Source organism: Falco punctatus (assembly GCF_963210335.1).
Source record: "Falco punctatus genome assembly, chromosome: 8".
NCBI classification, from domain to species: Eukaryota; Metazoa; Chordata; class Aves; order Falconiformes; family Falconidae; genus Falco; species Falco punctatus.
In genome coordinates this window covers 15481980-15508755 of record NC_137588.1, presented here as the reverse complement: position 1 = coordinate 15508755, position 26776 = coordinate 15481980, and the positions used below count along the sequence as shown (strand labels likewise).

The 26776-nt window shown below is 42.3% G+C and overlaps 1 long non-coding RNA gene across 1 annotated transcript in view; it reads left to right on the top strand.

Annotated features, from left to right (window-relative positions):
* Window positions 1-5879: 5879 nt before the first annotated feature.
* The window catches only part of LOC308068895, a 40370-nt gene continuing 19473 nt past the window's right edge, over window positions 5880-26776 (top strand). The window contains exon 1 of the long non-coding RNA XR_013930180.1: window positions 5880-25953. This is a non-coding gene — a long non-coding RNA (uncharacterized lncRNA). The remainder of the gene's footprint in view (window positions 25954-26776) is intronic.

Here is a 26776-nt window from a genome sequence, read left to right as displayed (position 1 = left end):
TGAAAGAATAGGCAAATCCTCTCTCCATTGCAAAAGCACTGCCTCCAAACCGCCTTTCTTTCAGGGTGTCAAAAGCCTCAACATGTTCCAAATCATTTATAAAACCCAAAGCTCTTCCCTCCTTAATTTCTGCCAACCATTTACACACGTGGAAATAGAACCGTGGCCACTGGGAGGCACAGTATGCTTAAACCCCAGAATACATTAGCCATTTAGGGCTGAATTTGTAAAACCACCTTCTTCTTCAGTAGATGCAAACCAAGCACAGGTCTCCTTTAGTTATTAAGTCCAGACACTTGAAAATGCAGGCTTGTTGCCTGATTGATAGAAGCCCCAAAACTACAATGCACTGCAGGAAGAGTGCAAGAAATTACTCCATCAACCTACAGAAACTGTGCCAGGCCAGAAACAGGTAAAAAGGTGCTGTGAGCCCAGGGAGGACTCTAGAGACTAGAAACAAGTGAAAAAATAGCAATTGCTTCTTTACCCCTCCCTTCAGAGACCTTCCCTTTGAATGGGGGGGGGGGAGGGGGGGGAGGGGAAAGTCACTTCTTTCCCTAAATCTAGTGAAGAACACAATCACAGGAAAAATCCACATGGACCAGGGGTTTCACAGAGCTCCTCTGACATCTATAGGATTGCTGTTAGGTTGTATGAGCCACATCCTGCTGGTTTGGTCCTTGGTAAATGGAGAACATAAGGCCTTAACCAGGGCAAACAGTTAATGGGATTCCTGGCAAACAGCAGAGTGATCCTGATCCAAGGCCTGCCTTTATCTTATTATATGGTACTAGAAAATATAACTGGCTGGACCAGGATGGATGTCTTTCCCTCTCAGTCTGCTGGGGATAGCAGAGAAGAAGAGGTTATGGGAAGAAGGTTCTTTGCTCACTACAAGAAGCTAGAAGCTGAGAGTGAGTGATTCTTGCAGAAGACAGGAAGAAAATGGCTCCTGTCATCACAAGATACCATAGAAGTGAAGGGGAGGGAAACTGGTGGTCTGATTTAGGTGAACAGAAGATGCTAGTACCTCCCTCCTCATCAGATGGAATGTAGTGTATATGTCTGAGGCAGGGGACAGCCTGCATCTCCAGGACTTGTGTGTTTCTGGCAGGATTTGGGCAGGTGTCTGTCTTCCCATGAAAAGCAGACAGGCTGTTCTTTGGCCTGATCCTGTAAAAGGCTGAGTCATTTCCAGGGCTTAGTACCCCTCATCGTGAGGGCACTGCCCCAGCCAGTTTCAGAGATCTTTTTAAATTTTTATTGTCTTTTGTGTCTCTTTCTTTTTTTTTTTTTTTCTTTCTTTGGTAGGACATGTTTCAGTTTTTTCCCCATGAATGGTTTCCAGCATTTTGCCTTCTAAGGCTGATGACAAAGGAGAGAGCGTGCTGACAGAAACCAGCCCTATCAAAGCACGATAAAGTTCTTGCTGTCTGCCTTTATCACAGATCTAAGCAGTGTCAGGCACCCAAGATTTAAACAAGTAGCAAAGCTAAAAATACATGGAACAAATGCACTTGTTGTTTTGACTTTTAAGAATTATTAGAGATGATATCTGCTTTGTATTTAATATACACAGTGGAAAGCGAAGGGGGCTTCTAGGAGGCTTGGTTGCATTCAGCTCTTGCCTTGCAAGCACAACACAGCTGAGACATAAACCCTGGGCCTCTGAAGGTACATTTATTTGCAACTCGTCTCTGACCCAGAAGGGCCCCTGTTCCTGTGACTGGATCTAAGTGGGTCAGTCCCCAGATCTGCACAGAATTTCAATGCTTTCAGTGCTTGGGCAGACGCTACTGCAGGATTCAAATCCTTGTGGATGTCTAAATCCAGACAGAAGCAACATCCAAGGATCCTCATCTGTCTTTGGAGTAAGGGCCCATTCCCATGTCCAACAGTGCTCAGCAGGACAAGGAGCCAGCCTGCTCTCCAATCCACACATTGAAAGTGGTGAAATCCCCTGCAGAGAGGAGGAACCATGCACAGACTAACCGCACTGGTACCTACTGATTCTCCAGAGCTCAGGAGGGCTGGGCTTGCAGCTCACAGCCCACACTGTGTCACTCTGCTCTGTACTAAAAGCAAGGACTGCTTTCAGGACTGCCTGTGCCAAGGATAAAAACAGCAGGTCATTCAAAACTGGTTTCAGCTTTTTGGTTCACACTCTTTATATCACCCCGTCCTTCCGTTTCCTACCACCTTCTGTACTTGACTCCTCTGGACACTTCCTGGTCTTGAGCATCCATCTCCTGCATTCATCCCCCTGCCAACCTCCTTCAGGCACTGACTTGGAAGCACCAGTACACAGTAAAAACAAGGCCTACACTACACTGATTGCTGTAACACACAGGATGTCTATAAGCTTGTAGTGGCAGGCTGACACATCCTCAGCCCTCAAAAAACACTGAAGAAATGAGCTAAAGAAACAATGAGTGCTTTATGCCTCTGATAGTTCTCAGGCCTGGACAACAGCATCACTGGTGGGATTATATCATGGTTTCTACTTCATGCTATGCCCAGTTACCCTGTGCAGTTCATTGCCACTCAGTATTAGGGGAAGCCAAAAGTAGAGATGGTTTGAAAAATGACTGGACACTTTCAGGGCAGATACACCCACAGTGTTTTTTAAACACAATGATTTATATGCTTATGAGGTCTATTAACTGCTGAAAAGGTACATAGCAGGGAAGGAGTACTCTGCACTCTCCCCTTTTCCTATACTTCTTCCCTAAACATCTGCTACTGGGCAGTGTCAGAAATGGGCTGCAGAGCTAGAGGGATCTTAGATCTAACCCAGTAAGGCCATTACAATGTTCTAAAAGACTGAAAACTCCTGCAGTTTCCTTATTATTCACTTTTGACCCCAGCGCATATCCTTAAGTGCTGCCTGGTCTCTGCTACACAGCTAATGACCTCACCCTTTGTTTATTACGTGAGGACTACTCTTTCTTTGATTAACCTTTCTCCATATTAATATCAAACAGTCTTTGGCCTTCTCAAGTGGATTACTGTTTCTGCCAAATTATTCCCCCTCCCTCCCTTCCACTCAGATAAAGAAAATGGATAAATGATGACCATCCATCCAATGGGAATGAAATAGATGTATTTTAAATATAGCTTGGAGGGGGAAGAAAAAAAAAGAAAGAAGAAACCCTACCAGTGAGTTAGCATTTAATATGAACTTGAAATGATTTGTGAAATAGAAGATCAAGAGTCTTAAAGGCTGAGACCTATATTTTGCGTTTCTACAAAGCTGAGTGAGAAAATGATGAACATTTTTTGTTGTTCACTTAAAGCAGCTTCAAAAATGGAGCTGAATTTCTTGAGGAATAAGGAAGAATGTGATAGAGATTTTTAAAGATTTTCAATTTTCAAGGTGGAGGGAAGATATCTTTTTTTAAAGAGCAATTACAATTGTGTTTTACAAAGAACTTGCCACTGTAGGCTAGCTAAAACATGAGCTTTTTGTAATTAGAAAATACTTTTTACTCAAAAGATCTCAAAACAGTTTAACTATCCAGAATCATTTGTTATATGCAAGACAGCCACATGTTATCCTGCGTCACTGTCAGATAAACTCAGGTCAAATTAGGTTTTCAGTCATCTTGATTACTTGAGTGACTCAGATAGCAGTGACATTGGACCTGCTCAGGTAAGAACTGCTCCAAAATAGTCCCAGGCAGTGACAGCCTATTTCTAATGGTGACCTTCCATGCAACACAGTTCCAGACCTTACTTTCTGGGGTATATCGCTTACCCATCTCACTGCATAAGCATTATCTGCTGTGCTCATGGAGTCTTGGATTTGATCTCTGGGAAATTGATGGGACATTTGCCACTGGCTTTGGTAGAACTACAAACAGATCCAGTTTACTCCTGTTCTATGTCCTTCTAGTTCACAGCTGCACTGTTTTCTGTGCCCTCTGCATAGACCAAAAGATACAGGTATGTCTGTATGTACACTGAGTTGTTTCCACAGCATAAAAAGCTTTGCCCACTAGGTCTTTTAAGTAACACAGACTCAGATGTGGCCTCCTGTAATTTAAAGAACTCAGCAATTTAAGTCAGAAACCTCTTCGATATGACTCAGGGTCTGTAAACCCTCTGAAACTTTTCACAGAGGAATCTCATACTCTTTTTTTTTTTTTTTTTTTTTTTTTTTTTCAGAGGTTCTGCAACAGAAAATAATTATAAGGAACCAGTTACAGCCCCTCAGAGCTGGTCTCAATAACCAAATTACTGTGTTTGAAAAGCAAAAGTTCACTAAAGTAGCCACAATACGGATTGTATCTGTCTCAGGTCTTCACAAGAGTTTATTTTCATTTCTGAGACTGCTTTTCCTACAGCTTTGTACAGAATTAGCAAGTGACTGATTGAGTTTTAAGCTCTGTCCCCAGATGCACACAGTCATAGGCAGCTCCCAGGGCTTCTGCATTGTCTGGGAGTCAGTGGAAGTTGCTAGCACAGAACAGACAGCAGAATTTTGGCCTCTGGCCAGTGCACCACTATGAAAGGCTCAAACCACTGTACACAAAAAAAACGACCCAGTCCCATCCAAGAGCACCTTAAAAAGCACATTATCATGCAGATATCCCAAAATGGATTGTATAAAAAGCAAAAAAAACAGTGGAGAAAAACCCAGTTATGAAATATAGCTGTGGTCTTGATTGAATGTCTGTCTCTTTCCCCCTTCACAACTGCTAGCACAGTCACAGTAACATTAAGGGCAATACAAGCAATTTGAGTAAAGAAGCAAGCAGAGGTGAGACTTTGAGGATTAGGGTAGGACTAAAAACCCCACGAGGAATGCAGATTTTGAGGAAAGCCTTTTCACTGTGTTGAAATGCCCAGGATGCTGGGATCATTTAGATCAAGTGTTCACAAACACCTGAATTCTTGTGTGCACTTCCAAGTGATCTGCAACACCAGAGGCTTGGCCAGAGCTGAAGGAAGCACCTGCGTTATAAGTATTTCAGCCAGGTAGAAGGATGTGTGGTGTGGGTGAGGGCAGTCCTGCTAAACAGTGTCTTGGCCACCGCACATCCTTCTACTTGAGGTTTGCTTGTGTGTCTTGTGATGGATACATGGGTGGAAGATTCTGAAATTCCCTCTGTAATTTTTTTCTCTTCCTCCTCTAAAAGACTGCCAAGGAATGAAGCACAATTTGTTCAGTGGAAGCTGGTATCTCATTCCCTTCTCCTACGACACAATAACCTGGACAGCTTTTTGCCAACAATCACAAAAATATAGAGCCATAGACACTGAAGCATGTTCTACAGGTAGATGTGCACAACAGTTACCATCTGGTATAACTGGGGCACAAAGATAGGCTGAGACTTTTCTAAGTTGGTGCACAGTTCCTCTGAATTAAATATGGGTTCTAAATTCTTATTTAGATGCAAATATAACTGGCTTATTTTTTAAATACATACAGGGTTTTTTTCCTATAACTTCAGTGAAAAAGCTTGTGGTGCTCAGCAGTCTGGAAATTTAGGGTCTAAATGTTCAGGTGCTTACTACTCTGGGACTTCCTTAGAACTTCAGCACCTAACTATTTTTGAGGAGCTTGGATTGGGATCTTAATTTCAGGTACCAGTTTGACCATGTGTCTTACAATCTAAAGAGAATACTTGGCTAGCAACTCATTTATCTTCCAGATAGTGTTAAATATTAAAGATCAACAAAATATTTGTTTTGTATCAGGACTTCTTTCTGTGGTCTGCAAAGGACTAAAACTTGCAAGTCACATCAAGGCTGTATTCAGACCTGGCAGAGTAAATGGGGATGTGTAGCTCCTGCACTTGTGTATGTTGACTGCAAAACTGTATAGGCAAGTGAGTGGTGTGACCTTGTGCAGTTATTTGCTGTGCACTGCCGCTGAATGAATGAGGCATCTACCTGCACTGGGTGTGAGTACCACAACCCCTTCAGTCTCACCCTATTGGATCTATGTTAGGTCCCAGGAGGGGCAGTGGGTCTGGAAAGGCTGTGTAGTCCTGTGCATGGGTCACTGAGTTCTCTTCAGAGACCTTGTTCTGGTATGTGACCTTTAGAGCGTCCCTGCGCTCCTCTGCACTTCTACTTCTCCTCCCAGGCCTGCCTTCCTTCACTGCAAATTCCTTAGAGCTAAAAGTTTCTCCTTTTTTTTATCCTTCAGTCCTATGCAGGGGTGTTGAAATACAAAAAATAATAGCTACTGAGAAAAACAAAAAAATATAAAGTCATTTTTAGTTCATAGATGTTATAATTCTGTCCATGAGGATGAGATGTAGCACTCTATTCTTGTGATTGTCTCTAAGGTATGCCAGGAAAATGAAAGTCAGGTCTGTGCTGAATTGTTGTATACATTATTAAGAAAAAAGCACAAGTCCTCCAACAAATCTCACATTGTAGACTTACATCCCTCTCAAAGTTGGTCTGTCTTCCTTATTTTAGCCTCCCACTGGGACAAAATAAAGTGTCTGCTTGCCAAAGAAAACTTTGACTCCTTGAAGAACTGACACATGAAAAACAAACCCAGAGTTGTGATGGCTAGCCTTCCATTTTTCATTGAAAAACCTACCAAAACTCCTGGAGCACCACTACCCATTCGTTCTGTGCTTCGTGGCTGCCTGTATATGTCTAGAGAGGCAGACAAAGTGTCACGTGTGTCACCGCTCAAGGAGAGCTGTGGGGCCTTTCTGTGGCTGGGATGGAGCTCAGGCGGGTGTCACTTGGCCGGGCCGGGGCAGGAGTGATGAGCTCAGCCCCGGGCTGCCACACGCCTCCTCCAGATGTCAGCACAGGACTGCGCAGCTCCCACCCGCCGCCCGCCCGGGACACGGCTCACTGCGGCCCTCCGCTGTGGCACTGTGCGGAAGGGTAGGCGTCTATGCTTCCCTCTCTGCTAGATTTGTTTTTCTAATTTCTTTTTACTTGAATGTTTACCAGCTGCTTTATTACCAGGCTGAGCTTTCCTTGCAGTCTCTCCCTCTCTCCTCCTCCTTCCCCCTTTTTGTTCCTCGAGACAATCACTGCCTCTGGTCCCAGCTGCCACTGCTGATTTTTCATTACAGTTTAATTTAAAACCGGGATTGGAATGGAAATGTCTTTTTGCCATTTGGGGTTTGTGAGGCCTGTGGTTTTACTGCCAAAGGCACAAATGTTAGCTACTACTGTTTTTCCAGAGTACAAGTGTAAGGGGCCTGCCAAAGGGGGGCAAAAAGGTCGGGAACAGTAGGGGGTGGGAAATAAATCCACCTCACAGAGAGAAAATAACCCGATTCTTTGCTTATGCATTTATGCTGGTACATGTGCTTGGTGTGCTAGAAGGAGGTGGGGTTGTAACATGTCTCCGGGCATGGGGTCTGTGCAGTGCGCTCATGAGCAGATGTAAAAACAGACCAAAGCCCTGCTTGTTTCCTTAGAAGGGGGAAAAAAACAAAATAGGCTAACTACTTTTCATTTAAAGCTCCCTGGCTCTCTTGCTTTATATAGCAAACGGAGTGTTACATACCACCCTGCTCAGTAATAGCACTTCAAGGGAAAACAAAACTGAAGTGAAAATGCGTGAGAAAAAGACCTGCTAGTCACTGTCTTCAGTTCTCTTTTCCTTGTCTACACCAGACAGTAAGAGCTACAGACAGCACTACAAGCTTTCCCAGAAGGTCAACAGCATGCCCTCCTAAATCAGTGTCCCCTTGCATGTCCCCAGCTGGCAGAGCCTCTGCTGCTCCTTCTGGTTTGTTTTACCCAGGCTCCTCCATTCATCTATAAGGAAATGATCAGAGAAAGAAGAAAGAAGTAACAGTGTTTCCAAGTTCAAAATTAACTTCAGCTGGATGGAAATTTAATCCTTTCTCTCTGGAGATAAATGGAGGAGGATGTTGCGGACAGTCACAGTCCTCAATTTAAATATTTAGCATCAGCACAGGAAGCTACTGTTTCCAACGTAGCAGATTACAGACAGAAATATCTAATCTCTGATCTGTTACACTAAAAAACAATTATTGTCTCTCCTCCTAGGGTGGGCCTTATCTTTTCCTGGCTACATCATTTCAGATGTCAGATGGAATTTCTGCATTATCTCAGTGGATCATACTGACCCTTAACATGTCCTACATTTCAGCCTCCTCCCACACTGGCCTTGAACTGCTCCACATCTGAAGCTTGTCTGGTATCAATACGGCATTTCAGTGTCAGTCCACCAGTTTGAGAGCGTCTGCCACTTTGCAGAAAGAGGCACAGAGCCTGTTCTACACCAGAATTTTTCATATGTCTCCGCCACCAAACAGGTTGTCAGTTACATACAAGCACTGACAATACATTTAGTGGGACAGCACAGCTTCTGGCCATATGCAGTTTAGCCTGCTTTCCTCACTCTTCTCCAGACTTCTAAAGATACTATAGAGCCCTCTGACACACTGGTTCCTTTCCCACACCCAATCAAAGACAGCCATTTCTACACCTTCCTGCAGTGCTGAGTGCCCCTCCAGCTCTACTTTCCCCTTATACTTGGCTGTAATGTATATAGTTCTAAAGATGAGGTTATGCTGGTAAAGTAGAAGATCTTGCTGATGCCTCATGCTTGCCATGATGTTAGATGCACTGAGGGGGTGCACTGGGGCTGAGATGTGTGCAACTAGTAGGGGAGGATGAAAACACTGAATTTGACAATAGAAGGAACCGATTAGGCTCTCAAGAAAGGAAGAAGCATGATCAGAAACAGCAGGAAAAGATTTTAGCTCTGGAGAAAGCTCAGACAAAAAAAAGCTGATCCACAAGGATGAACCAAAATGCAATAAATGCTGAAAGACATCATGCCCAGTCCCTGATCCACCCTCAAAGATTTTGCAGTCAGGTTCAGAAGGAAAGGATAGTTTCCAGAATCACTGTAAATGAAGAGGTAACAAGATTTGGCAGGAGCACAAATACGGTAAAGGCTGAACAGAGAAATGCTGAAGACTGCTTATCATCTTCTTCCACTTATGATGCATAAGTTTCTCTGTCCACTGGCTGTGATCATCCAAGAAATATTCTTTTGTACAGTGATCTTCCTGTATCCTTGTCAGCCTGCAAATTTCATTCTCAACATCTGTTTTCTTTGCTGCCTCTCTGTTTCCAAATTAGACCTATGTGCCAAGGGATAGTGACAGAAGGCTAACAATGGGGGTTATTTAGTCTTTGTGATGCCCTGTTCACATACAGGCAGCCTTGGACAAAGATCTGGCTACTGTCCACAGGAAAACTCAAACAAAACAAGCCTGAAACAAGCAAACAAACAAACAAAAACCCCAACCAAAGAACAATTTCCCATAGCTTTTCTTCCCCCTCTGTACAAACAGTCTGCTGGGGTCACTGAATAATTAAGGAATAGATCACTTAGCAGAGACTTGGATTAATTGCAATGCTTGGCTAAAGGTAAGCTGGCCAAGGGTTTTATTAGAGAAGGGAAACTCTCATCTGCCAGTTCAGAGGGATATAAATGTCCAGACAGGTTCCATATTCCTGAGGAGCAGCCGTGTCTATGAGACAAGGCAGAAACTCAGGCACATTAGAAGAAATCATCTATTCCCATGAAGACCATTTGGGGGAATACCAAAGCCTACCCCAAACTGGGGAACACAAAAAAACCATGTCCGCCAGGAGAAGCTTTCCCAAGGCTCAACTGGAGACAGTAGCTCAGGGTTCAAGCTTGTGTCACTCTGTGCTGGCTCATCACCCCACCGCTGCTGGCAGTACCAGAAACTCCTGCCTCCTGGAGGAGGCTGCATACGGTTACTCATGTATTTGCATTTTGCAGTGTTGTGGGGCATATCCTGTGAGACTGCACCCACTGTTTCTGGCTTTGGGCCTGCTCCCTGTCTGGGTTTGCTCCTTAGTGTTTCCCTTCATGGTCTTTCCAGTCAACTACAGCACTGAGTGCTCTATGCCACTTCAGTGACCTGGTCCTCTGCCGGCCACAGGAGAAACCTGCTCCTCCTGCAGTCCTAAGGCAGTTCAAAAGGTATGAATAGACTGCTAATTCTGGCATCCTAATCAGTCCCGTCATTCTGAGATTGAGCTTTTCTCCCACCACAAACACACTGCTGTTCCCTTGGCCTCAACTTCTGAGCTGTCTTTCCCATGCTCATTGAAGTCACCACATGGCTCTGCCAGGAGGCATGATAAACACATCCTCTGGTGCACCCCTTACAGCACACCAAGTTATGGGAAACCTATGCCTGTATCTTCCTACATCACCTGCTGACACAATGTCATGCTGGCCTTCCTGGCTGTCCCTGTGATTTTTATGGAGGACTGTCTCACAAAAGTCTCCAGATTTGCCAGTCATCACAGCATCTCTTACCCACCAGAACTTCTTTCCTCTCTTTCCATTTGTCTCCCCCCTGACAGAGCTGTAGGCTGCTCTTAATTGTCCAGATCCTTATTACTTATTTCTGGGAAAGCTATACAGGAACAGATAAATCTCCAAGGCCAGCTCAGATGGTAATATTGTGTGACGCAAGGAAATAGCATCTTCCACATAAACATTTACAGTTTGCCCTCACACTTTGCTGCATTCTTCATCTTTCTCATTGACTTTTTTCTTCAGCAGGAACACTTTGCATTACTTGAGCACTTTGCACCTGAAGATCGTGTAGAAGGCTACAGACAGAAGTGAATGAAGCTACCTAGAATCTTAGAGTCAGAAGAAACTAAGAATATGACTATGTGGCAAGTTATCTATTGATACTTTTACAATTTCTAACCTCTATAGAGGTTAAAGGTCCCCCCAAATGTTAAAGTAGGCTCTGCAAGTGGTCTCAAAGGAACAGCAGTTCTCTGCTCTGTTCTTAGAGGTAACTGCTGGCTTCTACACAGATGAGATTTCCTGGGGAGATGTGAAGAAGATCTGAAGAGTTCTCTTAATTGCATTTAAGGCTGTGTTAAAACCATGAAAATGGCCAAGGAAGAGACAATCTTCTGAGTGCCAGCATGGGAACTGCATGGATACTAAGAGATGGAGATGCTGCTTCAGCCTGTAGTGCTATTGTTACCAGTTTGTCTTGGGACACATTCTTTTCCAGGAATTCTAGGTCAAAATTCCTCACATGCTACTTCTACCAGCCTAAGCCCTTAAAGTCATACATGCAAAATCCCCCAGCACATCTGCACTCCAGGCAATCATTGGGAGAAACATGTTGCTTTTAGTTTTCAGCCCTAGCCTACTGATCCTTCTCCTATGCAATGGTAAACAGAATTCCAGTGGTTTGACCTTTCTTGCAGAATTGATGTCAGCACATGAAAACAATAATATTTCTTATCCCTGCTGTTCAGAACACACTTAAAATGAACAGGGGAAAAAACAAATCAAACCCGGCCTCCTCAGGCATTGTACAGTCCAATACAATGCATTTCCATCCCAGTAAGGATTAAACACCAGTGCTATGGCAACACCGGAACATCTGTTGAAGGCATCACCAAGTTTATCAAATTAAACTGAGCTATGTGCACAGTGTACAAGAAGCAAGACACATGGTCTAACTGCAACTTATGAATACAAAAATACCTAGGAAGGCTGTAAAAAGTTACATCTCCACAAGATGCATTAAAAGGTAAATATGTTCTGAACTATTTCAGATCTTGTCTTGCTGAGAAGCTGATTAAAGCCCTTAAGTGTCTTACTGCTCAGGAATACTAGAGGCTGTCATCTGTTTTGTTTTTTTTTTAACATAGTGGGAATCCTATCCAAGTTCGTTAGCCTATATTTATAGACTCAGCTATGGAAGAAAATGCAGCCTGATTGTCAGCTGTCCAGTTTAACAAGAAAATGGATTTTTGATCTCATTTGCTGCTATAGAATTTTTTTTCAGAAACCTCATGGAAAATCTTATAAAACACAGGTTAGCTGCCACATATGGGATGCATTAACTCCTCATTTCTGCTGGTACTTAGCAAATTTTTGTCTAGTGACTACACATGAACTTTCTGCATTTTTGTTTTGCTTTGCACTGCAGAGCACTCTGTTGACTTGGTTTGGTTTTGGAAAGCATTAAGTGTAGAACGCAGCCCCAGTATATCCAAGAGAATCAGTTAGTTATGTTAAATCATGTGGAACAACATTCAGGTTCTTTGGCAGAGAGAAGAGTCTGATCTTCAGTCCCTTTCTTGGGATTTCAGAGCATTGGCCATAGTTTCACTGAAAGTTTTGCCCCATGCAATGCAGAGGCACACCTGAGGATTGTGCATTTGAACACAAAATATATCCCATTCTCCAGGAAGTAAGGGGGGGAAATGAACCATCCATTTCTAATGTGGTCTCTGAATTAGGCATATGTGTGTATGTGCACACGGACATATGTATACAGGGAGCTTCACTGCCCATATATGAAGCGTGTATTGTGTTACACACACCTATCCTGGTGCCTTTGGCATATGCCCATTGGAAAGGCCAGCTCATCCACACCAGCTGAGCATCTCACTATCATCCTGATGGAAAATGGAAAGATACTACAAACAACTACACAGACTTTCTCCCTTGGCATCTGAAACCCAGAAGTTCCGGGGATCTAAATAGCTCCTGGATCCTCTATGTTGCGGGGGACAGGAAGCAAAAAAACCCAACAACAAAGCCTTAGCAGTCAATAATATTTCTGGGTTTCAGCCATTTATTTAGAAGAGCCAGAAAGCAAGCCCTGTCAAGGCTTCTTTCTACAATATCTGTAGAAATGAGTTTTCTAAGTCATAAAGCAATAATGTGGGTCATCAGCAGACAGCCGCTGTGTAACACTCTTTCCCCCACACACTTCTCCTGCCCCTGGTGTCCCCCAACACATCCTGGTGCAAGGGAAAGACATTGCTCCAGCATGGCCCAGCTTTGTGACAGCAGGCCTGCTTCAAAAGGGGCTGAGCTGTATTGGCAGGGAAAAGTGGGGAAAGCTGTACAGCATTTGGCAACACCAAATTTATTCAAGCTGGTGTGATTAGCACTTCTTTTTCTTAACCTGTTTTTTCCTGAAAAGTGTAAATTATCAGAGGTTGAAGGGATTTTTTGGTCTTTGCTTTCTGTTTGGATAACAAGGGGGCTTGGTGGACTGAATGGGCTTAACGAAGATGCACACCTTGTATTCATGTTTATGGCTTTGAAATACTCAGCTCAAAGCACTAGAAAATGGGTTTGTGTATTTAACTTTCCTCTGGGAAATGGACTACAGCAAAGGAAAGGCAAAACCTGCCAGATATTGAAAGTCTTTCCTTATAAACTCAGGGCTATTTTTAGATTTCTAATGTGAAAAGTCAGCAAGATGAAGAGTGAAGTGATCCATTTCCAGCAGTAAAAAATGTCTGGATCTTCATTAATAATTCTTCACAGATAGCTATGTGCCTTCATCTGACAGACTGACAAACCATACTAAACAACAGTTACTGCACAAATGGAAAAGATATAATCTCACTACCCAGCCTCATGGTGCTTCCATTGTCATGTTACATTATAACTGGAGTCTCCACCTTCCCAGAGAGACATGGCAGCAGGGTTGTTTTATTAAGACTTGCACAAATGTGCTCATGATGGATGAAGTTTAGTGCTTTGACACGGAAATGTGCTTGGAAACTAGAGCTGACACATGATATGAAGAAGGGGAGGGAAGAGAAAAAACAAGAACTCAAATGTATAATCTTACCCTCGATCTGCCTGTCAGTGATAATTAGAAAAAGCCTATATCAAAAGCTGAGCTGCAAACTGCCCAGAGGATGGGATTTCATAGTTCCCAGCTAAATGTCCTAGCTGGCTTTTGTAAAGCTGGGTTAGTGGAAGTCAATGACACAAGTTCTATTCCTGGCCTTGATTCCCTTGTAAAATAAGTGGCTTCTCCTTGCAGTGGCTATGAGGCAGTGGAAATAAAGTCTTCCCTTTTGTCACACCCTCACATATGAGGACAGAGTAAGTTGTATTATTTTAACCTCCTGTGTGGTGCTGCAACCAAGCCCTAACTTCTCCAACCTTTGGACTGGTTCAGAAGAGAGTCTCAGCTAAAGGAATTGAATCAATCTCAGCTGCTGGTGGAAATGGTGTGACCTCATATGCAGCACCAAGTCTGTGACAGTGACACTGCAAAGGAAAGACCAGCTTATAAAGCTACTAGCCTGGGCCAATTGTAAAATGACAAACACAGCCTAAGCTACTGGACTGTTTACTTTCCTCCCTCTTCCTGATGTTATCAGTATTTCCTAAACCCTGCCTGTCAGGCATGCTTTGTTAATAACCCTCCAGTACTCTCAGAGCAAAGGTTGCCCAACAGCTTTCTCATCTTCCTGCTGCCTGTCAGAAGAGGAAATCACAGCTTTCAGGAGAACCTGACACAGAGGGAACTGGATAGCAAACTGGGGTCAAGGGTAAGAATGCACGAAGAACTGAGAAAGCACAGGCACTCCAGCTGGCTGCACAGGAAGAGCTTTGCCTTTGCTTTCCCTTGTTTACTGTGTTGGGATATTCCAGGAAGAAACTCAGCAGGCTTTACATCTGAAACAGCCAGCCAAGCGCAAATCACAGCTCACAAAGCAGCATGAGGGAGCAAAATGACAGCTAACAATCTTGGCATAAGTTTGTGACAACTTAGGTCTTTAAAACAAAGGAGTCTGAAAATGTTGTGGACAATGCTACCAGGATTTAACACAGCTGTTATATTCCCCCTCATCTTAACTGCCATCTGTGAGAAGCCCCAGTCAAACCAGAAGTAACAAAATGCCATCAGAATACACCTATCAACTTCTTCAGCAAAAGAAAACTTTCCCAAGTGGCTTTCCTAAGACTGTTACCTGGAAAAAGAAAGACAAACAAGATTTTGAGAGGAAAGTGCTTTAAGATATGCTTCTACATGAAAAACATGCTTAGTGGGACCCTCTGGTTGTTTAGCTAGCCTGCAGGTCCTTGTAGGTCATGTCGACCAAGGTGGGACAGACCAAACCTCTGCATGTATTCCTCCACACTCTGAGTGTCTCCAATCTCCATACTTCTCCAGCCCTGAGCTTGAGCAAATGTCTTTTGACTCAACCAGCTCTGCAGCAACAGAGTGCCACTGCCTTCTGTCTAGTCATTTAATGTAAAGAAGTCTATGTCCAGCTGTCCTCACCGACGCAAAGATGTATTACTCTCTGCAGTTCATATAGATAACACATAGCTATGCTGGGCCCAGAAAAAAATATCCCAGGTGTGGCTAGCTGTGAGAAAAGTCATTTTGGCTAGCCTTTGTACTTGTAATAGCCTGGAGGAAACTCTTTCTCTCTTGCATACCCAGAAATGGAACCCTTGCTCCCAAGCAGGTAATGCTAGCTCAAAACGTGATAGCCCATTATGAGAGTTCACTAGAAAAATCTCTCTCAGATCTTCTGCTGTTTGTGCTAAGTCCACCTCAAGGTCTTTGTTTCTGCATAGGAATGCTCCTGACTACTGATGACAGTGATGCTTCCTATAACTGTGACCCTGTCCTGCCTGATCTCTCCTACCAGCATAAGAAGAAAGAATATTCCACTAAAAAGAGACCAGAGAACCAAAAATTCACCAGGGCTGGAGTCAGCTGAAATAAGAATGACCTCTAACCACAGTATGTTTAGAAGTCTCAGTAAGGGATACAATATATTGCCCATCATTTGAAGATGTTAAAACAAGTCTGGGCATCTTCCTAGGATGAGCTCTGTCAGAAGATATCAGCCTAGTGAGGTGCTGTGAGTGACCTAAGTTAGGAGGGAGGTTGGATCTGATGCCAAAACACTCTATTCTTTGAGAAATCTGGGTCCCCACTCTTCTTTGATGGCTTCTGGAAGTAGGAACTCATTCATGTCTACCCCACCACCACTTCAGTTGGCTGTAATTAGGCAGACTGTGTCTTAGCATAAATGAGATCCCCAGTCACAATCCTTTTTAAAGAAAATCATCCTATATTTTGTAAGTTAAATGGAGTTTGGCTGGAGAATTAAAAGGAGCACTGAAGTGCAGCATTGTGCAATTCACAGGACAAATTTTCCATGCACTGGTCAAGATAACCAGATAAGATGGAGCTTAGAGGAGTGAGGAATGGTTGTAATTCAAATGATCTAAGTTCAGTTTTATTAAAAGTTTTCAAATCAAATCGCTGGAGACAATTTGTATTTTTCCCTTATGAAGAATTTTGATAAAAGTGACATGGTAAAGGCATAGTTACTAACAGATATTTGTTGTAAAAGGCTGTAACATTTCTGCTGGAAAAAATAGGTTTTCTTAGAACACAATTTACTTTTAGAAGGTGGGTATCTTTTCTTATGTCATCTTAATTATTACATCTTAGTTATTATTTGGAAAAAGATATAACCTTTAATATAAATAACCATTATGTAAAACAATCTTCACCATCTGTACAATAACTGGAATGTCATCCACTTGACATAATTAAAAATAACTACCTCTTAGAATTCTCGTTATCATGAGATTCCAGAACAGATAAGTAGTGTTTTACTGATTAGAGAACTGAGGCACAGACAGGAGAAATGGTTTCATCATCATCATCAAGTAGGCCAGCAGCAGAAAGGCATGTAGTACTAATCTATCCCTAACACTCACTAGGCCATGGCAGAGCCATTGATCAGAGATGGCAAAAATGTAAGCAGCAGATGCTGATCAACTTCAGAAAGTTTTATATTGGTTGGTTGGGTGTGGAGGGTACAATCTTTTGTTGAACAAAAAGAAATTGGAGTAGATGAGAAGACAAAGAAGGAAAGAAAGAAAATAAAAGAACAAGACTGTCAGCCTTGGGATGTACCTGAGTGCCAGACAGATTCCTCTCAGGGATTCCAAAAGCACTGAGTGATTTTGATCTTCCTGTTAATTGTTTCATATTTGTTTTTCAGAGAGCACAAGAAAGCCAAGGCAGTACCCAGGGGAGTGGCTGGCAGCTGTTCAAAGACCAGTCTCTGTAAAATCAAACAATGTTGAGCACGAGTGTCCAGGAAAAAGAAAAATAAGCAGACACAAGGAGAAGTCTATGGAGAAGCAAGATACAAAGCGATCAGCCACCCCACACCAAAAGACACACTGAGAATACTTTCCAAGAGCAGTCACAACCTTTGACTTAACTGCTGCACTTACCTTCCCTGTGCAAGGATGGCTTCTCTTGATAGAAGCCAGCTGCATTTTCTATACCCCAAGCTGAAGCTGGGTGCATGCAGGAGCAAGTACCTGCAGACTGAGCAAAAATACTGTCTGAAAACCAATTAGAAATATACAGAACTGGCCTGAGAGGTAAGACAAGTCAAAAGAGCAATTGAGATACAGAAATAAAGAAGTAAATGTGTGACTCCCTTCAAAAGCAAATTAATGCCAAGGGGGAAAAAAAAAGTTTCACTTATGGGAGCAGGAACTGCTACCCTTTCAATTTCAAAGTATTCTTTAAATTGCCATTGTCTTGGAGAAAGACTTTTCTGGAAAATAGGTGGCTTGGATTTGAAAATGTCATTAGATGTAACTCAAGATGCCAAGAAAATACAAAGGATAAAGCAGATGGGGTAGGTAATAAAATGCCAAACCTTCCCCACTTAATTAAACACACCTACCAGATGGTAACGGTGCAGAATCTGGGTCCTGGAGGGGGAGCTCAGCTGCAGGCCTTGCTACACCCTGTCCTTAAGCCACTGATTAATGATACAGAGGGGAGGTACCAGAGGAAAGGTTACTTTATACACTTCAGTTTTCTTTTCTGTCTTTCAGTGTCAAGACCATAGGACTGACCAGTTTCCATGAGTTGCAGTTTTTGTGAGCAGAAGGATGAATGAGGTCTCAAGATTAGGTCAAAGGCAGAATGGCTTATGACAGACACTGCTTTCTTCAAAAAAAAATTTTAAAAAGTCCTTGTGGATAATGGACCCTATTTTGTGTTTTCCATGGGGAAACATTTTTTTAAGTGGATATGATGAAAACTGGTGAAATACTGGTAGCTGTGCCCCAATTAGTCGCAAGTTGCAGAGCTTTTGACGTACCTAGCCCAGAGTCAGCCCAGAACCCTAGTTTTCAGGCTAGCTCCTGACTCACTTCAAAACTTGCTGGTGGGCAGTTAATCCTTTACTTGAGATTAAGCCAACAGGAAACACTGCCAGCATTCTTACATTTACTAAGTTTAAAAGTCAGACTATGTGACTTTGCAAGATTTGTGGTATGTACCTGATTTTGGTGGATTTAGTTTTCCTTCTAAGCTAGTAAGAAATATACAGAATATACTTTCTTTACCCTGTATTATTCTTCAGGCTTTTTTGTACAAAGCCCATTTCAACCTATAAATCTATGGCAAACTGCCTCAGTTATCTGTTGAAAATTCACCACTTTCACGATATCACTGATCTCTGGAATCATACAGCATTGGGTTTTTCCTCTTCGATGAAGTGACCACCAAAGTCTAAAGCATCATCAAGATGCCCACTGGTAGGCTGTAGAAATGAGACTAACCAAGTCATCATAAGACCAGGACTTCCCGGTCTATGGCCCAGTGATAGGCACATTCAGAGGAGCTGCAAATATCACAGTGAAATGGCTCTTTCTCTCCTGTGCCAGCCTCTCACATTATTATTCTTGTAATAATCTTGTACTAAGACCCAGAACCTGGGGCTCTTACATACCTATACATGATCATATATAGTCTCTGATCTGAAGCCCTGACAGTCTAACTACACAATCTAAACAGAGTAGAAGGAAACTGCATTTTCATTCCATAAAAGCAAGCCGAGGCCAACAGAAGTGTCATGACTTGCTGACACAGGAACTGAACTCCTATCTCTTAGTTTTCCCCCCTCTCCACCCACCAAACCTCTATTAACAGCATAGCAGTACCTCTCTTTAGTAGCATTTAAGGGCCACTCAATAGCTTTTTCAAATGATGAAGCAATTTCTACTCATCTACTACTGGTATGTATGACAATTCTTTTCCTTCCAGAAAGTCCCAGTGACAGAAACTGTAAGTTAGGGAAGGCACACTAAGCAGGACTTCACCATCCAAATCAAGGCAAGACAGCTAATTAGTGTAACAAAGCACAGGAGGAAAGTTTCATGGAAGCGGGACTGCACAAGGTTATTATAAAAACAGCAACTGGCAGAATGCAGTCATGTAAGAGTCAAGGCCTGGATTAGCTATTTCTGTGGAATGATTTCATGACTACCCACAAAAATAGCATTTTCCACTGAAAAAAAGAATCTGCCTTTGGCAGCACAGGGCATGGACTCCTTTCAGATCAAGAAACCATACAGAGAGACCCTTTAAGAGAAAAAGACTGTAGCATTCCTAGAAGAGGAGATGGAAGCCAAATTACCCAGGCTCTTCTTCAAAACTTTGCAAGGAAAAGGCTATTCCTGTCAAAGGATGAGATCTTTGCACAGGACTGAGCAACAGGGCAAACAGGCTCGAGTAAGTTGCCAGGTAGGGAGAAGGATACTTGTTCTTCCAGGGAGAAGACAACACAAAGTCCTTCACTAAACTAGCCTCATGCTTGCCAGTTCCTCACAAAACCCACAGAGATTTACAGGGTAAAATAACTCCTTCCAAATGAGCCCAAGAACATGCTGAGGGATATATTCTACACAATATTCTGCTTGGAGGGACCAAGTTACCTTGCAAGCCAAGGATACTTCATTTTCAATCTCAGCTTCCTTCTAGTGCACATACTAGCTCTCAGTCTCATATGTTCTTCAAGACAGATGTAGTAGAACTGAGGGAAACGCTGATAGGTGAGAAACAGCCTGCCTCACAAACAGATGAAAAAGGCCTAAAGGACTAGAGCAAAAGATTCTCCTCATTTCAGAAACAGGACAGGTTCTCCAATAAAAGTACTATTTGCACCAGGATCTAAGGACAACACCAAACCCCTTCCCAAACTACACTCAACCCTTTACCCCACTTCCTTACCCTTCCTCCTTTTGTATGCTTCAGTGGGCCTCACAGGTTAACAAACTCCAGCTGCATCCACTCACTAGACACTTACCCCTCAGCTGTCTGCTTCCAGCCTTGCAGACCTGACAGGAAAGTGCAGTTTTGGCCTTGGTTCAGATGATGCAGTGATAAGGGCCATGGAAATACCTTTAGTTAAAATAAACATTGCACCAGGCTTTTCCATTTTAAGATATTGAAGTCACCAGATACAAAGCCTAAGCCTCCTTCTTCCCTCCCTGTCCCACTGTAAGAAAGAGATGGGGTCGCACCACAGCTAGGTTAATGCCTGGTGGGAGGAACCTCCCTGGATGGCTGGAGCATATCTAGTGTTTTCAAGGTCTTCTGGAAATTGGGAAATACCACATTTGCAAACATTCTGGAAAGTAATTCTGTAAGTGTGCTGCAGCAGCACTGCGTGTTGCAGTGGGGCCAGATGTACACTCAGACTGTTCCCTAGGGCACTCCAGAGCTGGGGTGCTTGCCTTGAAAACCCAGTCAACAGCCAGCAGCTGCCCTTGAGACTGCTCCTCCGTAAGAAAACACATCTTTTTTTTGCAGCAGCCACTGGTGGATCTTAACATGCAAATGTGCCACACAAATCAGCTGGCAGTTCATGCTCTTCACTAGAGTGGTGAATGATATCTGAGGACAGATGAAAGCAAAGAAAAACTCAAACCTCTCTGACTTCAACTGCCCCCCCACCCTCACCCCTTCTCCTAATCTTTACCTCATCTTGGAAAATAAGGAAGAAGTGCAGCAGCAGGTTGTTTTTTGTGATACCCTAATCACTGGGAAAGAGAAAATAATTGTCATTCCTTGGTTTGATGGAAACTGTGTTTAGGGAACAAGCCCCTGCTAACAGTGCTTTTCATTCCACATGAGCTGTCAAGAAGCTTAGTTGAGGCCATCCAGCAACCACATAGATCAAATGAGGTCAGCACAACTCAGAGCCCAGTAGTTCCTGCGGGAACCTATAGGAAGCTCTTCTGTCTCTCCCAGCACATAGGGACTTCAGATGTGCCCATTTAAGGTGATTAAACCCACAGACAGGATAATGAAAACCGATAAATACATAGTTGCATCTGTGTGGCTCAGTACTGACTCAGCAAAATAAGTACCTCCAGACTAATGTTAATAAATTAATCCCTGATAAGTTCAAGGCCTGCTGCAGTGCAAAAAGTGGCATTATTTTGGCGCTAGTAACATGACAGGGTCAGCAATTAGAGATGTTTGAAATATTTTTTTATTTCCTTTCGGCCTTGTTTAAGATTTAACCCTTTCTCCTCTGCTGGGGAGGGAGTCTACCTGCTGATGTTATGTTTCTGTGTGCAGCTGAGAAGGCAGAAGCTTAAGAACTGTCAGCAGGATGGGTTACCTGTGTTCCTCTCTCTGGACAAGGCACTGACCAAGTCATTTTGTTTCATCTTGAAATGGGGATGGATTGCTCTTGCTAATTCCTGAAAAGGACCATACCAGTCCTCAGACAAAAAGCTTTGTCAGTGGCTTCAGCAGTAGCAGCAGAATGAAGGCCCAAAATGAATGGCTCACAGTCCTAAATCTGCAAGTGCTGAAGTGAACAAATGCACAAAGAAATCAGTGGGAGAGGGTCCCAAGGCTAGGAATTACTTCTGATTGCAAAGCTGACACCAGTTTCACTCTCAGGAGCCGAAAATGTGCAGAGAACCTGGATGGATCAGAGTTTCAGTGAAAATCTGAAGAACAGCAAGAAAAAGGAGGCTAGATGCTGGTAAGGTGCTTTAAAACTTATATTGACTTATATGTTTGTTGTATGTGTTCTCTAAACCTCATAAAGCTTCATGTCATTGTATCTCTGTTTTCTGTAGTTCTTTTATCAGCATAGGTAGTTCAGGCTCTTTTTGCTCTGATGGAGATGTCTGATTTTGGGTAAATCATCCTGCTGATCTGCCTGTTTATCCTTTTCATCATGTCCTGTGAATTGCTCCTGCACAATTTATATGGCGTAGATGTAACAAGCTAGAAACACAAGATTTTGCCTTTCCAAAGCTGTATGAACCTTCTTTCCAAAGATGTTCAAAGTATTCAAACAGGGTATGTTTTACAACTCCCCTCTGATACTGTATTAACATTTGGGTTTGGGCTACTGACTCTAATCAGCCTTGTCATGTCTCAATGAGTACAAAAATAGCAAAGTGAAAGCCAGTAATATGAATATATTAAATATATGGATATATTGCTCTTATAAAAGTGAATGCTGAGTGACTTGAAACTTAAACATTAACCAAACACTTCTCAGATCATGCCTTTTAGATATTGGCAAAAGTCACCAAATTCAGATGCAACTGCTGAGCTGTGAAAGTTTTAAACAACAGAGTCAGAAGAGGGACCATTTGCAAATCACTGATGCAGACTAGAATTTCTGGTAGATCCAAAGTAGGCCAGTGTTAGAATGCTTATTTTACTTTCTTCCTTAAGTGCAACAAATCTTTGTGGGAGCTGTTGCTCTTCTACAACTTGCTTGTTGCTGTCCTCAGCAATTACCTTTCCCATAATTCCTTTGGAAAAAAAGTCCATCATTGGAATTATATCTGCTTTTATCCTGAAGGTTAATAACTATTTTCTCTGCAAGGAAGGAACTGTCTTGCCTTTTTGTAGGATTTTTTTTTTTTTTGGCTGTAATCCTAAATGGCATAGAGAAGAGTTTTCATATGTTAGATATTTGAAGGGCTTTGAAGATTTCACTTCACAGAACAAGTAATTTTAGAGTTCTGACAGATGGGTTTTATGTGGTCTGAGGAAGAAAGGGCAGAAAAGCAGCAGCAAAGGGTACTGTACTTAGATACCTAGTTGTGTTGATGCAGCATGCGTAGCAAAGGGGGGAAATGTTTTCTGTGAGGGTCTCACTAATTCAGTAAGAGCAGATCAACATTATGGGCAGCATGCCAATAGCAACAATAAAGGATACATGTTTGTCTGCAAAATGGAGCTAAGGAAATATATTTTCCTAGCATTGCTAAGTAGGTGTTTAGTCATTAAGAGAGTATACAGCAAAAGATGCTACTGGTAGTTATGGCTTTTAGAACCAAAGGATTTTCATTTTAGCTCCCTGGTTTTCCAGTTTTTGCACATTTAAACCTGTCCAGTCTAAGAAAAAAGTAAAAAACTATGAAGGATTGGTTGCAGGTTTGGGTTGATGGTGGGTAAAAAGTTGACAAGTACTTGGTAGGAAAAGCAGTGGCAAATAATTGTTGTGCATGTGCAATAGAGTCTAAATGTCTGTTAGTATGGGAGAAAGACATCTTCTACCACAGAACTATGATGGCTAATGACATGGCTGTGGGCAGTCTCCTACACAGGAGGGACAGCCAAATGTAAATCTTGACTGGAAAAGAAACTCACCAAAGGTCAAGATTTGGGGCTGTCCTATCCCAAAGGAACGTATAAGCCATGAAATCCTCTTCTTTGTTTAGGACTCCAGATAGATCCTAAATTCAGCAGAGCTCTGAGTCCTCACAAAAATATCATCAATAATAAAAACTCATTCTGAAGTTAAGGAAAAACTGCTTGCTGAATTTTATTGCTACCTCAGTATTTTTTTAATTAAATAAAAAGTATTAATTCTTCCCTGTCCATTTGAGCTGTGCAAGGGATGGCTTGCAAGCAAGTGTTAGCAGAGAAGCAGCAATGATTTTCCAGAACAACACTGGCACACCCACTATTGCTGAGTAGATTGTGCTGCTCCTGCTGTTATTCCGCAAAATATCATTTTGAAGAGGCAGTTTTTTGTAAGGACGTGCTGGTCTGTCCCACCCCGGGCAAAGTTAGTAAGTTAGGCACGTGGGAAAAGAAGACTTCAGACATCTAAGAAAATCAGAATAACTATTATTCTTTCAAGGCAAAAAATAGCCACGTTAGGCTGTACCTATCCTACTTTCCTTTCGATAGCTCAGCTGTAACCAGAGAAGCAAGACCCTCTGCCCAAGTCCCTGATATTTGGGGGAGTGATCATTCAAGGTGACAAAAAGGTAGTCCTGACCAACTGAGGTGTCAGAAGGTGAAAGGCTACATACATTAACATATCCTTATCTGCACCATCATCCTTAACCATAGGGAGACATGGTCAGACCTCCCTTCCACCAGCCCCTCAGTCAATCTTGCTGAATTATGCCTTCTGAAATATGAAAGCTTTTGTCTACAGTGGCTTGACCCTCAACTAACAGCTGAAAGCTAGGTTACAAAAAAATCAAGCCTTGAAATTCCAACTGGAAAGTAAGAGCTTTTTCCCTTGCCATTTCACAGTCAAAGCACACAGCACTCAAAGATCAAGCTAGAGAGATGGGAGGCAGGTGAAGGATAAAGAGAGAAGAGCTTTTCCCTTTTTAAAAATGAAATAATTAGCTTAGTAAGTGCAGAAGGAGGAGAGAAAAGAAAGGGAGATCCTTTTGTTAGGCTTTTATAATACAATTCTCTCTCCTGGCCAGGTGTGCTTGCAATATGTTACTAGATTGCATGCACTGATGAACGTAAGGAGTAGGGCACCACTAAATGACTTTCAAAGGCACCCATCTGGGGAATCCTCACTTCTAAAAGCAGGAGATGTTCTATTCTGTGAGCAGTGCACTGTTTTTTAGGAACTGCCTGTTATAGTGGACACTACCAATTTCCCTGTAGCAAACAAGTGTTATTCCTCTGATTTTAAGTAATGGATGGAAATTTTGGTTACAATGGGCAGTTTCCTAGGCTTTTAGTGCTGTTGTGATTAGAACTTTGACAATGAAGGGACAAGGGTTGAGAAGCTGGCAAGCATTGAAGAAAACCAAACGCCCTATAAGTGTAGAAGTTCCCATGAAGTAGCAAGCCCTATAGATGTAGAAGTTCCCATGAAGCAGCCCTTTGTATGTTGAATAATATTTAGTTAAACAAATCTTCTGTAAAAATAAATCTTTGATGTATTTAGTGACTGCTTGGAGTAACAGTTTTGTATGTTCTTAGTGTCCAGGAGCATAAACAAACAAACAAACAGCTGACTTACATTTTCCCTACTACCATTAGCAAAAACCTCTTCCAAGATTCACTTTCAGCCCCTGATTGCAGCTTGAATTTCAATATTAAAGGACATGAGCTAGACCATGGAAAGGGGAAAAGAGTTATGAGTAACTATTATACAAGCTCCTTCCCTTTGAACCTTGCCTCACACATTGTTCACCAGTCACACAGCCTTGCCTCAGAGCTTCTTTGTCAGAATATAATGGACAGAAGTTTGAAGCACAGCTCAGTTCATTGTAAGCACTGTGTAAACCTCCAGGGTAATTGAAATGATACATACTGCAGGAGTTGTTTGAGTAAAAGAATATCCAAAAAGAAGAGCAGAGCAGAGCCAGTGTAAACTGCTCTGAAAGCAAAGGTGAGTGTGTTGTCATGAAACCTTGAGGCCTGAAAGAAGAAACCTACCCTGCAGGGAAGTTGAAAAGCTTCTCAGGAAATTTTCTTATAGGGAGCTACATCACATGGGGGAGGAGGAGAGCAGGGGAGTCTGTCTGAGCCAAACACAGGGCTCTGCTGGGAGGCATAGGTAAATGCACAGAGACACCAGGAAATAATTACACTTAAAGCCAGTGTTGCTGCAAGAAGCAAAAACTGTTCATGAAGAGAGAAAGAAAAGAAGCCTCACTGATTCCTGGAATATGTGGGGCACAAGAAAGGATTAAAAAAAATGAAGAAGAGAGATGGGAGGAAAGGATCCTCACTGCATCTAGAGATCTTCATTGCTTTAGCTGCTGCCTCGCTCTTCCTCTCTGTACGTTTCTCCACATAGATAAAGGTATTATCTGTTCTACTCATCAGGCCCCTCACATATACTTACACCATGTGCCCTCATGCACTCCTTCTTACACTTTCTTGCTGTAAAAATCTTTTTAATATTTTTGTTATCACTCCCACTATGTTATCATTCATTTCAACCCCCCACTGTTTTCCAGGTTCTCCTCTTTCACTGCATCATTAAGTTCATGGGAGTCCCCACTTGCAGTTGAGGGCTGGTCAAATCAAGTTACAGCAATTTCAACAAAAGGTAAATATGACAAAAAAAGGTATTTCAGGTGGTTTCAAAGAGTGAGCTTGTATGGAATGGAGCAAAAATGGAAAAAAGAAGATGAAAGTTTGTTTAAAACAAAACAGCATTTTAAAAACAATGCTCCCTCCTTATTTTTCCCTTTTTGTCTGAAATTGTTCACTATCTATTCTGCCTAAGTTCATGACACATATCTGAAATTACTTCACTTTCAAAGTGTCAGAATGTATTATCAACTTGTATTTCAAGTACTGTATTTCAAGAATGTATTTCAACTTTTTTTGAATGAGACTTTGAATCTCCCTGTACCTCAAGACTCCCTCACTTCCTCCTGTTCGATTGCTCTGAATATTATTCCCATCCTGACCATGGTCCAAGTAGCACCTATGACTGGCATCTTTCCTTCAGTACTCCAACCCAGCCTACACACAGTTCAGTCAAGGTTTTGTGCTGACTCTCATGATTTCACATCTTAATCACTGAAAAATCCTTTGCCCCGACCTGTACAAATGATGGCACCATCATCACCCGTTGTCCCATCAATACCCATACAAAATAGCAAAACAAAATTCCTTTTTGAGAGGATTCAGGGGAAGCATGTACTGTGAGGACCTCTGATGCTCTTCTATACAACTACAGAAAAGAGCTTTGAAGAAATCACTGGAAGATGAGTACCAGACTGGTTAAAAATCACTCCCAAAGAATATATACCATTAGTGGATCTCTCTCCATTTGGAGAAATACCTGAATTAGGATCCAGCATGGATCTGTCCAGGCTTGTCTTTCATTTCATAAGTGACCTCAGTGAGATAATTGAGCATAT